The following is a 15,403-nucleotide window of genomic DNA, read 5'->3' as shown; positions in this document are numbered from 1 at the left end:
CTTCCCTACCCCTCCATTTCCCCACAAGAGCCGGGGTTCTCCCTCTTCTCAGGCCTTGCTGGTGCAGGTGTGCTCAGTTGGACACCTGGGTGGCCACAGTACCACTAATTTCTTTGAGCAGTGCTTTGTAGCTCTTCTTGTAGAGATCTTTCACTTCCCTTGTTAGCTGTAATTGTGATGGGATTTGTTTGTGATTTGGCTCTCAGCTTAACTGTTGTTGGTGTATTGGAAAGGTAGCAATTTTTACAAATTGATTCTGTATCCTGAGACTTTGCTGTAGTTGCTTATCAACTTAAGAAGCTTTTGGGCTGATATGATGGAATTTTCTAGATATAGGATCATGTCATCTGCAAACAGAGATAGTTTGACTTCCTCTCCTCCTATTTGAATGCCCTTTATTTCTTTCTCTTGATTGATTGCTCTGGCCAGAACTTCCAATACAATGTTGAATAGGAGTGGTGAGAGAGGTCATCCTTGCCTTGTGCCTGTTTTCAAGGTGAGTGCTTATAGCTTTTGTCCATTCGGTGTGATGTTAGCTGTGGGTTTGTCATATATGGCTCTTGTTATTTTGAGGTATGTTCTTTCAATACCTAGTTTATTAAGAGCTTTTAACATGAAGGGATGGTAAAATTTTATCAAAAGCCATTTCTTCATCTATTGAGATAATCACATGGTTTTTGTCTTTAGTTTTGTTTATGTAATGAATCACATTAATTGATTTGTGTATATTGAACCAACCTTGCATCCCAAGGATGAAGCCTAGTTCATCATGGTGGATAAGCTTTTTGATGGGCTGCTGGATTTGGCTTGCCAGTATTTTGTTGAAAATTTTTGCATCAATGTTCATCAAGAATATTGTCCTGAGGTTTTCTTTTTTTTTGTATTTCTGCCATGTTTTGGTATCAAGATGATGCTGGCCTCATAGAATAAGTTAGGGAGCAGTCCTTCTTTTTCCATTGTTTAAAATAGCATCAGTAGGGATGGTTCCAGCTATTCTGTGTACATCTGGTAGAATTCAGCTGACAATCTGTCTGGTCCTGGGCTTTTTTAGGTTAGAAGGCTATTTATTACTGCCTCAATTTCTGAACTCATTATTGGTCTGTTCTGTGATTCAATTTCTTCCTGCTTCAGTCTTGGGAGAGTGTATGTGTCCAGGAATTTATCCATTTCTTCTACAGTTTCCAGTTTATGTGTATAGAGATGTTTATATTAGTCTCTGGTGTTTGTTGGTATTTCTGTGGGTTCAGTGGTAGTGGTAATATCCCCTTTATCATTTCTGATTGTGTTTATTTGGATCTTCTCTCTTTTCTTCCTTGTCTAGGTAGTAGTCTACCTATTTAATTGATTTTTTTCAAAGAATAAGCTCCTGGCCTTGTTGATCTTTTGAATGTTTTCTTGTGTCTCTATCTCCTTCAGTCAAGCTCTGATTTTGGTTATTTCTTGTATTCTGTTAGCTTTGGAATTTGTTTATTCTTGGTTCTCTATTTCTTTTAGTTGGGACATTAGGTTGTTAACTTGAGCTCTTTCTATCTTTTTGATATGGACATTTAGTCCTATAAATTTCCCTCCTAACACTGCCCAGAGATTCTGGTATGTTGTATCTTTGTTCTCATTAGTTTCAAAGAATTTATTGATTTCTGCCTTAATTTTGTTATTTATCCAAAGTCATTCAGGGGCAGGTTATTCAATTTCCATGTAATGTATGGATTTTAGTGAATTGCTTAATCATGGTTTCTAATTGCATTCATTGTGCTCTGCTCAGAGAGACTGTTTGTTATGATTTCAGTGTTTTTTTCTGCATTTGCTGAGAAGTGTTTTACTTATGACTATGTGATTGATTTTAGAGTAAGTGATATTTGGCAACGAGAAGAATGTATATTCTGTTGCTTTTGGATGGAGAGTTCTGTAGATACTTATCAGGTCCCTTTGATCCAGACCTGAGTTCAGGTCCTGAATATCTTTGTTAATATTCTGTCTTGATAATCTAATATTGTTAGTGGGATGGTAAAGCTTCCTCCTATCATTGTGTAGGAGTCTAAGTCTCTTCGGAGGCCTCTAAGAACTTGCTTTATAAATTTAGATGTTCCTGTGTTGGGTACATATATGTTTAGGATAGTTAGCTCTTCTTGCTGAATTGAACCCTTTACCATTATGTAATGCCCTTCTTTTTTATAATCTTTGTTGATTTAGAGTCTGTTTTGTCAAAAAACGGAATGGCAACCACTGGGATTTTTTTTTTTTTCTGTTTTCCATTTGCTTGGTAAATTTTCCTTCATCCCTTTATTTTAAGCCTGTGGATGTTATTGCATGTGAGATGGGTCTCTTGAAGACAACATACTGATGAGTCTTGGCTCTTTATCCAACTTGCCACTGTGTATTTTAATTGGGGTATTTATCCAATTTATATTTAAGGTTAGTATTGTTATGTGTGGATTTGATCCTGTTGTCATGATGCTACCGGATTATTTTGCAGACTTGTTTACGTGGCTGCTTGCTTTATTTATTTATTTATTTATTTATTTATTTATTTATTTATTTTTAGATGGAATCTTGATCTGTCATCCAGGCTGGAGTGCAATGACACAATCTCAGCTCACTGCAACCTCCACCTCCTGGGTTCAAGCGATTCTCATGCCTCAGCCTCCCAAGTAACTGGGATACAGGCATGTGCCACCACACCTGGCTAATTTTTGTATTTTTAGTAGAGATGGGGTTTCACCATATTGGCCAGGTTGGACCGGAACTCCTGACCTTGTGATCTCCCACCTCAGCCTCCCAAAGTGTTGGGATTACAGGCATGAGCCACTGCGCCTGGCCTATGTGGCTGCTTTATAGTGTCACTGGTCTGTGTACTCCAGTGTGTTCTTGTAATGGCTGGTAAAAGTTTTTCCTTTCCATATTTAGTGCTTCCTTTAGGAGCTCTTGCAAGGCATGTCTTGTGCTTATTAACTCTCTCAGCATTTGCTTGTCTGTAAAGGATCTTATTTCTTCTTTACTTTTGAAGCTTAATTTGGGCAGATATGAAATTCTCGGTTGGTATTTCTTTTCTTTAAGAATGTTGAATATTGGCCTCCAATCTCTTCTGGCTTGTAGGGTTTCCACTGAGAGGTCTGCTGTTAGTCTGATGGGCTTCCCTTTGTAGGTAATCTGGCCTTTCTCTTAGGATGCCCTTACTATTGTTTCTTTCATTTTGACCTTGATGAATCTGATAACTATGTGTCATGGGGATGATCTTCTCATGGAGTATCTTACTGGGAATTTCCTGAATTTCCTGCATTTCCTTACTCTGCATTTTCAGAATTTGAATCTTGGCCTGTCCAGCTAGGTTGGGGGAGTTCTTATGGACGATATCCTGAAGTAAGTTTTCCAGATGGGTTCCATTCACTCCATCTCTTTCAGGTACACCAATTAGTTGTAGATTAAGTCTCTATATAATCCCACATTTCTCAGAGGTTTTGTTCATTCCTTTTCATTCTTTCTTCTCTGCTCTTGTCTGCCAGCCTTATTTCAGACAGACAGTCTTCAGGCTTTGAGATTCTTTTCTCTGCTTGGTCTATTCTGCTATTAATACTTGTGATTGCATTATAAAATTCTTGTACTGTGTTTTTCAGCTCTATCAGATGGGTTATGTTCTTCACTATACTTGCTATTTTTACTGTCAGTTCCTGCAATGTTTTATCATGATTTTTAGCTTCCCTGCATTGAGTTAGAATGTGCTCCTTTAGGTCAGTGAAGTTCATTCCTATCCATATCCTGATTTCTACTCCTGTCATTTCAACCATCTTAGCCTCAGCCTGGTTCTGAACCCTTGCTGAAGAGGTAATGTGGTCATTTGAAGGAAAGAGCACTCTGGCTTTTTGAGTTTTTGCATTCTTGATCTAAAGGAGCACATTCTTTTGCATATTTGTGGGCTTATCTACCATCAATCTTTGGGACTGCTAACTTTTGGATGAGGTTTTGGGTTTGTTGTTTGTTTTCTTTTAACCGTCTGGCCACTTTTCCATAGGGCTGCTGAGGTTTGCTGGGCATCTGCTCCAGTCCCTAGTTGCCTCAGATTTTCTGATACCTGGAGATATCACCAGTGAACGCTGCAAAACAGCAAAGTGGCAGCCTGCCCCTTTCTCTGGGAGCTCCATTCCAGTGGGGTACAGACATGTTGCCAGCCCAAATGCACCTGCAGGAGGTGGCTGGAGACCCTGGTTAGGAGGTCTCACACAGTCAGGAGGAATGGGATCAGGGATCCACTTAAGGAAGTGATCTAGCCATGCTTTCCTAGAGCAGCTGTGCTGTGCTATTGTATTGCTTCCGTCTGTGGTAAGCCTGGGCTCTCCATAGCCTGGAGACTGGAACAGCCAAGTTGCTGAAACAGCAAAGACGGCAGCCACTCTTGCTTCTAGGAGTCCGTCAGGAAGTTTTCAAACCTCAGATGGCCAGAGAACATCGACCCAACTGGCTGGAGGCCCCAGTTAGGAAGTCCTGTCCAGTGAGAGGGAATAGATCAGAGACCTGCTTAGGGAACCACTGTGTCCACACTTTTGTAGAGCAGCTTTGCCTTACTAGGGTATTGCTTCTGTCCCAGTAGGCTTGGGCTTGCCAAAGCTGGCAGGCTGGAACAGCAAAGATAGTGGCCCTCCTCTCCTCCCAGGTACTTCATCCTAAAGAGAAATCAAAACTCTGTCTACAGGAGAACACAGCCAGGGGTGGCTGTAGGCCCCAGTTTGGAGGTCCTGCCCAGAGATGATGAATGGATTGGGATCCTGTTTAAAGAAACAGTCTGGCAAAATTTTTGTAGAGCAGCTGTGCTATGCTGGGGGATCCCTTCTCTCCCCAGTCAGTCTAGACTCTCTGAAGCCTGCAGGCTGGAAAAGCTGGGTCATTCAAACAGCAAAGATAGTGGACCACCCTGCCCCTCAGGAACACCAACCTGTCCTAGGAAGGCACAACACTATTGCCAGGGACTGGCTAGAATTCCAAGCCAGTGGGTCTTATTCTGTGAGGCACCATGGAAGTGGGGCCCTCAGACCAATGCTGCTTGGGCCGCTGGATTCCACCCCCTTCCTAGGGGTACGTGTGGTCCACCTGCCTTCCCTGAGTTGCAGTCACTTTTACCAGGGATCCTGGAGCCAGAGTATGTAAAGCTCCTGAGACTCTGTGCACACCTGAGTAGCTGCTCTGCTGAGACTTCACACAGCTGTGTGTGTCAGACTGAAGGCCCTGGTGGAGTGGGTTCATGAGGGGATCTCCTGACCCGAGAGTTTCAAAGGTCTATAGGAGAATCATGGTTTCCCAGGGTCACACATTCACTCACCACTTCCCTGGGTAGGGGAGTTTCCCTTGGCTCTGTGTCACTCCTGCATGGGCTGTCACTCTGCCTTGCTTTTCTCCATTCTCCCTAGGTTGAGCTGTTTCCTTGATCAGCCCCAATGCAAGTACCTGTATGTTTCAGTTGAAGGTACTGTATTTTCTGCCCCTTTTGTTCCTCTCTGTGAGTGCCATACACCATAGCTGCTTTTAGTCAGTCAACTTGGCCCCACTCCATCAGAGTTTCTTTATCCACTCATTCACTAATGGATACCAAGGTTGTTTTAATATCTCAGCTACTTTGAAGAGTGTGAACTTTATCTTTTAAATATCTTTTAAAAATCTGTCAATTTCTCTCTATTCCCTCCACCAAGACCTAGTTTCAAACTCCAGTCTTTTCTTTGACAGACAACTGGCTGCAGATTGTCTCCCAATGGGTCTCTCTCACCCACTTTTGACCCTTTCTGATGATTCTTCACACTATAGCCAGACTAAACTTTTAAAAATACAAATCTGATTATGGGTAATGTCTGAATAAAATCTATAATGCTCTCACTCAAGATGAAGAAAAAAATTAACATGGCATACATGGCTTTTCACAACCTGACATCTTACATCTACCTTATTTCTCATCTGACTCCTTGCCTCCTCTTTCCCTGAGTTCCAATTAAGTTGATACTTTTTAGAATCAAACAGCATAACATGATTTTTCCTAATTCATTCTGTTCCTTTTACCTATTCTGCCCTACCTATTATTTAGATTAAGTTCAAAATTCATTTCCTGAAGGGATCCTCCTTAGTACTTCTACATACTCTCATACTTCTTATACTTTCAAATCATAAGTTTATCATGGCTTATAATTATCAACTTTTGCAATTAATTAATTAATGTCTACCTCCACAACTAGACTATATGTTTCTTAAGGGCAGCATTCAAGTCCATTTGTATTCGTTGCTCTGTATGAGCAGAAACACAGTGTCTGGCACATAGTAAATATTCAGAAATATTGTTTCATTCAGGCATGAGTGAGTGAATTAATGAATGTTAGCACAGTGGCTTTTAAGTAGGAGTCTTGCCTAATGGAAGACCATCACTCATACTCTACCAATTTTATTACTGTTTCATAAAGATCAAATAAAACCCCGCAGAGAAAACATTTTTATATATTGTCTTTATCATGGTTGTAAGGGAGTCATTGATACAAGTGTGTATTTTGGAAAAATGAATTAATTTAACCAAGATAAAGAGTTACATTCGGGATGCCTGTAGTGTAATCTCTCTTCTGCGTCTTTTCTCTGTTCCTGGAGCACAAAGATGAAGGAGCCTGGTTGATGATTGCTTTTCTGCTCATATCCTGATAGCATAAAAATGTTTCTTCATAACATCAAAAGATGTGTTTTTTTTTAGCCCAATGGCATTTGAACTCAGAAAAATTATAATTCCCAAGTGAAATAGACTTTGGTATAACAGACATCTGCTTATATAACAATTTATGTAATTAGAGCTGGGTAAAAAGAATTTGTGAGCCAGTATGACAGAATTTTCTTGAAAGCTATAGAACAATCATTTATATGGATGTTCCAGCTATTTAGAGACAGAGTCATCAAAACATCCTTCATCAAAGCTATTTGAGTGACGTAAATAAAATAGGAGTGACAGAGTCTTGATTCCAGAACATGTAAATTCTTCTTTGTTTGATTTTCTACAGCTTGCATTTTGATGTTGTAGTCCCAGTAGAGGTGAGAAAACTGCAGAAAGGAAACTACTTGGAAGTAGTACCTTCAGCCTCACAATCTAAGCAGTTAGTGGCTAATTCTTTACCTCAGTATCTGATTGTAACTGCACTCAGACACTCAGATATGTGGAACAGAGCTGTCCACCAGCAAGGACACAGAGGGCTCCTGACAATCCTCCTCCTGATCTATCCCCATCAGTAGACAAAGGGAAAGGAGGAGAATCAGGTTATTTTCTTGAGAGTTCCTGTTTCTGCTACACCAAATTTGCTCATATGAACAAACACATGCCTCCAGAGACCCACAGACCTTATATTAAATATATTTATGAAGCTCCCCCACTGTATTCCCACAGGCTCAGATTCTTACCTTCTAAGAATGAGCAGAGCTAACAAATTTCTCTCTGGCCTGGGAGAAAATGACCTTCAACTATAGCTGAGTCAAGTGTAGATCTGGAAATGGTCTTCAAAAATTAATTGTTCCCACAGTTTGTCTTGACCAGCTCTCTCCCTTCTAGCAAATGTCCTCAGGTTTGGTTTGTGGGAAATGTCAGGTAGGTTTGATGTATAGATTCTATTTATTGGTAAGAGTATAAAGTGAAGATGCTGGAATAATTTGACTAGTCAAATTCATCAAGCATTTAAAGGAGCCTTATTCCATGTGTGTCAGTATTCAATGACACATATAATATTTGTAATAATGCCTACTAACATTTTCTGAACACTCACAATGTACCAGACACTGTGGAGAGGAGAGGAGAGGAGAGGAGAGGAGAGGAGAGGAGAGGAGAGGAGAGGAGAGCAGAGGAGAGGAGAGGAGAGGAGAGGACTTTTACACTTTCACTCTCAACTTTTACGAGCAAACGTTGAAGAGTTTAGTGCTCTGAAGATTAAAACCTCTGCTACTACTGAGTCATAACAATAATCACAAAAACCCTAATAGTAAAATGAATTTGGAAGAAACCTGGAGAGTAAAAACTTTGGAATTTTTCTTTGTGCCCAAATTGTGGGTCTGGCAATATTCCTGGTGGCATCACAGAATGTTGTATAAAATACAAACTGAGTGAGTGGCCTTGAATTTTTTCAAGGTGGAATAGCTTTGAATGGTCATGTTTTCTTACTCTTGTCCTTTTGGTTGTCCCAATTAATTATTCTATTTCCTGAATGTTTCCTGTCTGTAGTATTTTGTGGCCACCTGGTGGGTCTCAGTGCCATTGCTTCTACTGCCCTGGTATATAATTGACATAACTGGTAGACTTGTGTGTCCCAAAGCACAAAGCTGAGCATCACGCAGAAACTTTGGAGGAGTAATTTCTTATTTGAGTACAATTATTCAGAGCATGCCTATTATTACATATTGGGCAGAAGTGGGGGAAGGAGTTACGAAGATTGTCCCACTAATTGGTAACACAACTATTCAATGCTTATGAATTTTTTCTTTTCTGTGTGAGCTTGCACCAGTCGTCACCCATCTGCCATCTTCTATGAGATATGATAAGGTTAGGGAGATATTTGTGTCTTACGTTTGTTTTAAGTAATCCAGAATCCCAAGGCCAAAATCTAAAAGAGGATAGGGATAGATACAGGTAGAGGTGACAATTGTCATTATTATTGTTCTCATTTTACAGATGTGAAGGCTTAGACTGTAAGACTTTAAATACTTGTCCAAAGTCTTAGTGCTGGAGTAAAATGAAGTGTCTGGAATTGGACCCCAAACAGCTAACCTCTAAACTCTTGTCCTTAAACAAAAGAGTGAAAAGGAGCTTTTATTATCTAATTGGGCACTAGGAGAGACACTCTTAAGCAAAGAAACAAAGGCATGAGCACAGGTAAAAGTAAGAGTTTGAAATTGGTATAAAGCACATAGCTAAACTTTTGGAAGTCAATTAAAGGAAAGGCAACTGTGAAGGAGATTATTTAGAAAAAAGAAATGGGAATTCTCTGACATCTGGGCATCTTCTTGCTGTCCTGTCCTGGATTGCCAGCTAAACTGAGCCCAGCCAAGCTTCTTGACTCCCTCCCATGGCTTCCATCTGCCACAGAGCTCTGGCCAAGGCCAAACTCAGCCTGCCTTATTTCCAGAGTTCCTTGCTTCTGCAAAGACATCTCAAAGTGAGCCATAGAGCAATGTCCTCTGAATGACTGCACAGCCCCCAAATATATGACTTTCCTGAAGAAGAGATGACAGCCAGCTGAGGAAGCTGCTCACTGGGAGGAGGTGCATGCTCACTCACCTGCAGTCTCTTCCCACATCCCCAAGCAGCACATGTCGCTGTCCTCTCCTTCTCAACTGGAAAAAGCAGGAGAGGAGTGGAAGCTTATTAAAACCTGGCACAGTGCCAGCCTTGCTCAGGATGTTGTTATTCAGTCTTAGGAAACACCTTGAAAATAAACAGTGACTGTCTCCTATCATGTATGTACATAGTATTTAGCAAATTAGAAGTGCTTAATAAAAGTCAATGAATCCTAAATAAATCATGACTATTAATATGTTTGTTTGATACAAACTGGATGTGCAAATCAATAAGAAAATTAATATTTTGGAATCTTCAGACTTTCACTGAATAATTATTACATTGAATTGAACAATGATTTTAATGCAGATTCATAATATTCATGATGAATACACATTAAGATTATTTTGAATACATAATTAGTTTGCAGAGCACAGATTCCAAATGAAAGGACAATTAATTTTTAGCTTTAGCTTTGCCACAACCCATTTAAATGTTTTTAGTGATGCTTCCATAACTAGCATAGCACATAATTTATAAATGAAAATGCTAATCTACAGACTATCATCTGCCCTTTCTATTAAAATTATTCAATAAATGCTAGCATTGATATGATACAAGATGTGTATAGAGGAAAGCTTTAATGTAAGAGGGCTCTTTTCAGGTCTATTTATTATTGACTTTAAAAATTTTTTATTTTGAAATAATTTCAGACTTACAGAAAAGGTGCATGAATAGTACATAGAATTTCTGTATATCTATCTAGATCTCCTAACAGTTAACATATATGTGCTTTATTTTTCTCTCTTACACACACATACACACACACACATGAATATGTATGTATATATACGTACAATTTTTTTTCTGAACCATGTAAAAGTAAGCTGCAGCCATGAATCTAGGATGTTCCATTACCACCTACATAGTCACTATGTTTTAAAATTAAGATATTAACAATATTATTCAGTAATATTATCAAATCTGAAGACCTAGTCATATTTCACTGGTTGTCCCAGTAACTTCCTGTAAAACAAAACAAAACAAAAAAGCCTACACTTATTTTTTTAAAAGCAAAGTCTTAGTTGTATATCTGTATCAAGCTAAAACTAGTGTATGGATTAATATAAAATGAGATTCAGTCAATACCACTGTAGGACCATATATGTCCCTGAAAGATTTAGGAATGTGATTATTTTCTTAATAAAAATTATAATGCATCACCAAGATTAAATGTTTCTGCTATTAATATGTGTAGTAAGAAATAAATGAATGAAAAAGTTAAAATTTAATAGTGCCACTTTGCTTTTAAACATTTTAAACTATTTACCACTAATGACAAATCATTTTCAAAATTCTAGTAGAAGTTCCTAGTTGATTGAACATGAATGAGATGGAATTACTTGGACAGCAAGGCAGCCAAAAAGGGCATCACACTAGGAGCTGTCTAGCTTTGAGCTCCACTCTGAAATGCAGCCCCTCTAGGTGGTTTTATTACTTACAATTGGTAATCTACTGCAAGAAATGATGGAAAAAAAGAGACAGCCCCTGTGTCAAAGGACTGCATGTTAGAGTTTCCTTTGGTGTAAGGAGCATAGTTGATTTGTGTTATAGCGAATATGGCGTATAATGTTTATTTTTGTTTTTAAATGAACTCCACGTAGTATAAAGAAGGAAATCTAATCAGTGATATTGGCATATAAATTATTAGATAACCTTTGCAAAGAATTTGCAATAATTATTCAACTACCTTATCTTTTCATCCAGGAATTCCACTCCTGGCATTGTTGCTCAAAGAAATAATCCTAAGGACAACAGAAGCCTTAGACATGACAGTGTTCATTATTTCATGATTCATAAAAGTAAAAACAAAAATAAAACACCTAAAAGTCTAAAAGGCAAGGTAAATTATTGTATATACACAAGATAGAATGGTATACAGTTATATATAAAATCTATTAATTAAAAATTAAAAATCTATTAATTAAAAGTACTTATGTTGAGAAACTTAGTAAAAAAGAGTTTCCAAATTGAATATATAATATGAGCTCAAGCATACGGAAAAGAAAATATGAAGAAAATAAGTCACCCTGTAAGCAGAGGTTGTATCTGGGTCATACAAACACTGTGCTGGCAGTGAGCAGGCCTACAGGGCATGGCCCAGTCTCCAGCTGCAGTCCTTGGATCTGATTAGGATTGCTGAAGCCAAGGAAGCCACACTGACCAGCCTATTTCTGATCTTGTTTCATACTGGCCCACTCTTCAGTTCCTGATTTTGTTAAACAAGATAAGAGAGAATAGACGAGAGGCAAGCAAATAGGGTCCAGGATGCTTGCTGTGAACACCATGAAGAGCATCTGGGCCATCCTTAAGCAGTCAACAGGGGCCTGGTATATGAAATTGTTGAGCTTGTTAAATATACAGACATTTTCCACTTCCAAAGTGCTGAGATTATAAGCATGAGCCACCACACCCAGCCAAGAATGTGGTTTTAAAGAAAGAGATGAGATTTTAAATCACAAGTAAAAAAAATCAAATACTTCATATCTTCTTTGCTATAAGGTACGCATTTTTATTTCACTTTGGTTATCTCAATTCAATTTTTTTAAAAGAAAGAAAACCTTCTCTTTTCCCGAGATGGTGACGAAAAGACTTTTAGGATGCCTTGGCCACTTGGAAACAGCAAAATAGTGTGTAAAAATCAACTCTGAGTTTTAATTCAAAAAGAAAGGTGACAATTTGCAGGAATGGCAAAGGACACCCCATACTCTGGGAAGGAGAGAGTGGGCAAGCAGCCCTTGTGACAGCATTCAGTTGATAAAGTGTGTGGGAGGGGCAGTCAGTCTCCCTTGGTGATTCACCTTTCCACTAAGGATATGTGCCAAGGGAGGGCACCCTGTTTCTCTCAAGCCTTACAGCTAACAGTTAAGGATAGGCTAAGAGATGGAGAAAGGGAGACACTGAGAAAAACCTGCATTGTCCCAGACCCAGGACCAAAAGGAGGATGCCATTTTCCATCCAGGCTTATACAAAGCCAGTCATTGTTTTGCAACCTGGAAGCAGTGGCCACAGCAGGCATTTAATTTGGGGCCAGAGACTGGGGCTCTAGCACTGGAGTAGGAGAAGGACTCCCACTGCCAGAATTGAGTGGTGAATATGGAGAGTGTCCCAGCAGTAGATGCTGGAATTAGGCTCTCTCTCACCACAAGACCAGAATGGGAGGAGAGTTGTTGAAGCTGAGGATTCTCCTAGAGGGCAAGACTTGCAGCCAGGGACAGCTTTGCAATCTGGGACCAGTCTGTGTGTGTCACTGGAGGGTACCCCAGCCTGCTCCCTTGGTCAGTCGGGAGACAGTGCCCCACTAGCTCCAACGAACAGGAGGGAGGTGGACCCCACTTCCTTGGAGATCTAACCCCCAATACTAAGTGGCCCTCAGGGAGAGGGGTGCATAGCCTGCCAAAGCCCCCTTGAGTCAAAGAAAACTTGAGCATGGTGCCAGCCACAGAAGGCAGCACCACCAAAGCCTGGAAATGAACTTAGAGTTCATGTCTCACCCCCAGCTTTCCTCTTCAGTGTACTGCTGTCGACATGACAAAAGGTCTTCCAGGTAGGGTCTGGGGAGTATGCACTGACAGGGGCCACCTCCTGGGCTTCTCCATTGTCTCCACCCCCACTAAAGCTGAGCATGAGCTGAGGGACGGTGCTTTTCATGCTTCTCCATTGTTTCTGCCCATGCTAAGGGTAAATACATGCAAAGAGCCTCTTGCTGGCTCTTACTTCTCAGCATCATCTACTGGCCTGAAGCCTGAATTACACCTCCAAATAAAAATAAATCACTACAACAATAAACTTGAGGAAGCCACTGCATATCTGCAACCAAGGAGCCTTTACAGGCCTTGGTCCTCTGAAAGCACCCAGAAACAAGGCAAATCAATGATACACAATAAACAACACAGTCATACCCTCAAGGGAAAAAAATAACAATAAAAAATCAACACTCCCCATCAAAACAATAGCAAATTAAAAAGAAATAAAAAGAAATGTCAGCTCCCTCAGATGAGAAGGAACCAGTATAGGAACTCTGGCAATACAAAAATCCAGAGCTTTTTTTCACTTCCAAAGGATTGTACTAGCTTCCTAGCAATGATCCTTACCAGAATGAAATGTCTGAAATGACAGATATAGAATTCAAAATGTGGATGGCAAAGAAACTCAACAAGATACAAGAGATAAGTTAAAATCCAACACAAGCAAGCCAGCAAAATGATCAAAGGCTTGAAAGACCACATAGTTATATTAAGAAATAACCAAACAGAACTTCTGGAATTGGAAAATTTACTAAAAGAATTTCAAACTACAGTTGGAAGCATTAACAACAGACTTGACAAAGCAGAAGAAAAAAAATCACAGACTAGTCCTTCAAATCAAGTCAGACAAAATTGAAGAAAAAATTATTTTTAAAAAATTAACAAAGCTTTTGTGAAATATAGGATTATGTAAAGCAATGAAACCTATGACTTGTTGGCATTCCTGAGAGTGAGAAGAAAAGTAAGCAACTTGGAAAATATATTTGAAAATATAATTCAGGAAAATGTCTCTAATCTGGCTAGAGAGGTCAATATGCAGATACAAGAAATCCAGAGAAGTCCTGAGAGTTGATATACAAGATGAACAACACCAAGGTACATAGTCATCTGACTATCCAAGGTCAATGCAAAAAAAAAAAAAAAATCTTAAAGACAGATAAAGAAAATGGCCATATTATCCTTAAAGGGGAACCCAACAGACTAACACAGACTTTCAGCAGAAATCTTACAAGCCAGAAAAGATTGGGGGCCCATTTTTAGCATTTTTAAAGAAAAGAAATCCCACCCAAGAATTTCATATTCCACCAAACTAAGCTTCATAAACAAAGTACAAATAAAGTCTTTCCCAGACAAGCAATCACTAAGGCAATTTGTTAGCACTAGACTGGCCCTATGAGAGATGCTTAAGGGAGTGCTAAACATGGAAATGAAAGATGTTTGCTACCACAAAAGCACACAGAAGCACATAGCCTATGGACCCATAAAGCAACTACATAATCAAGACTACAAATCAATTAGCTAACAGCACTATGAAAGGAACAAAACCCTTATATCAATATTAACCTTGAATATAAATGGCCTAAATACTCCACATAAAAGACACACACTGGCAAATTGGATTTAAGAAAACAGGATTCATTCTTCTGCTGTTTTTAAGAGATCTATCTCACATGTAATGAAACCCATAGGCTCAAAGTAAAGGGATGGAGAAAGGTCTATCATGCAAATGGAAAACAAAAAGGAGTAAATGTCACTATTCTTGTATCATATAAAATATACTTTAAACCAAAAACAGTGAAAAAGGACAAACAAGGGCATTACAAAACAATAAAGGGTTCCATTCAAAAAGAAGATTTCACTGTGCTAAATATATGTTTACCCAACATTGGAGCACCCAGATTCACAAAACAATTACTTCTGGACCTAAAAAAAAGACTTAACGCAGCCACACAATAATAGTGGTGGAATTCAACACCCCACTTACAGCATTTGACAGCTCATTGAGGCAGAAAACTAACAAAGAAATTCTGGAGGTAAATTCAACACTTGACCAACTAGACCTAATAGGCTTCTAACAGAATACTGCACCCAACAACCACAGAATATACATTCTTCTCATCTGCATATGGAACATACTCTAAGATTGACCACATGCTCAACCATAAAGCAAGTCCTCAAAAATTCAAAAAAATCACAATGATACCAACCATACTCTCCAACCACAATGGAGTACAAATGGAAATCAATACCAATAAGAACTCTCAAAACTACATAAATACATGGAAAATAAACCACTTGCTCCCGAATGACTTTTCAGTAAGCAATAAAATTAAGGCAGAAATGAAAAATTATTTGAAACAAATAAAAATGGAGACACAACATACCAAAACCTCTGGGACATGAGAAAAACAGTGTTTAAGGGGAACATTTATAGTGCTAAATGCCTACATCAAGAAGATAGAAGCTGGGCGCGGTGGCTCACACTTGTAATCCCAGCACTTTGGGAGGCCGAGGCGGGTGGATCATGACGTCAGGAGATCGAGACCAT

At 39.2% G+C, this 15,403-nt stretch overlaps 1 protein-coding gene across 5 annotated transcripts in view; it reads right to left on the bottom strand.

Annotated features, from left to right (window-relative positions):
* The window catches only part of LOC116463130 (laforin), a 358,409-nt gene that overhangs the window by 135,555 nt on the left and 207,451 nt on the right, over positions 1-15,403 (bottom strand). The window lies entirely within an intron of this gene.

This window comes from Hylobates moloch, unplaced genomic scaffold, assembly GCF_009828535.3.
Source record: "Hylobates moloch isolate HMO894 unplaced genomic scaffold, HMol_V3 SCAFFOLD_26, whole genome shotgun sequence".
NCBI classification, from domain to species: domain Eukaryota; kingdom Metazoa; phylum Chordata; class Mammalia; order Primates; family Hylobatidae; genus Hylobates; species Hylobates moloch.
Note: the sequence above shows the minus strand (reverse complement) of the source record. Positions and strands in the feature narration are given on the sequence as shown.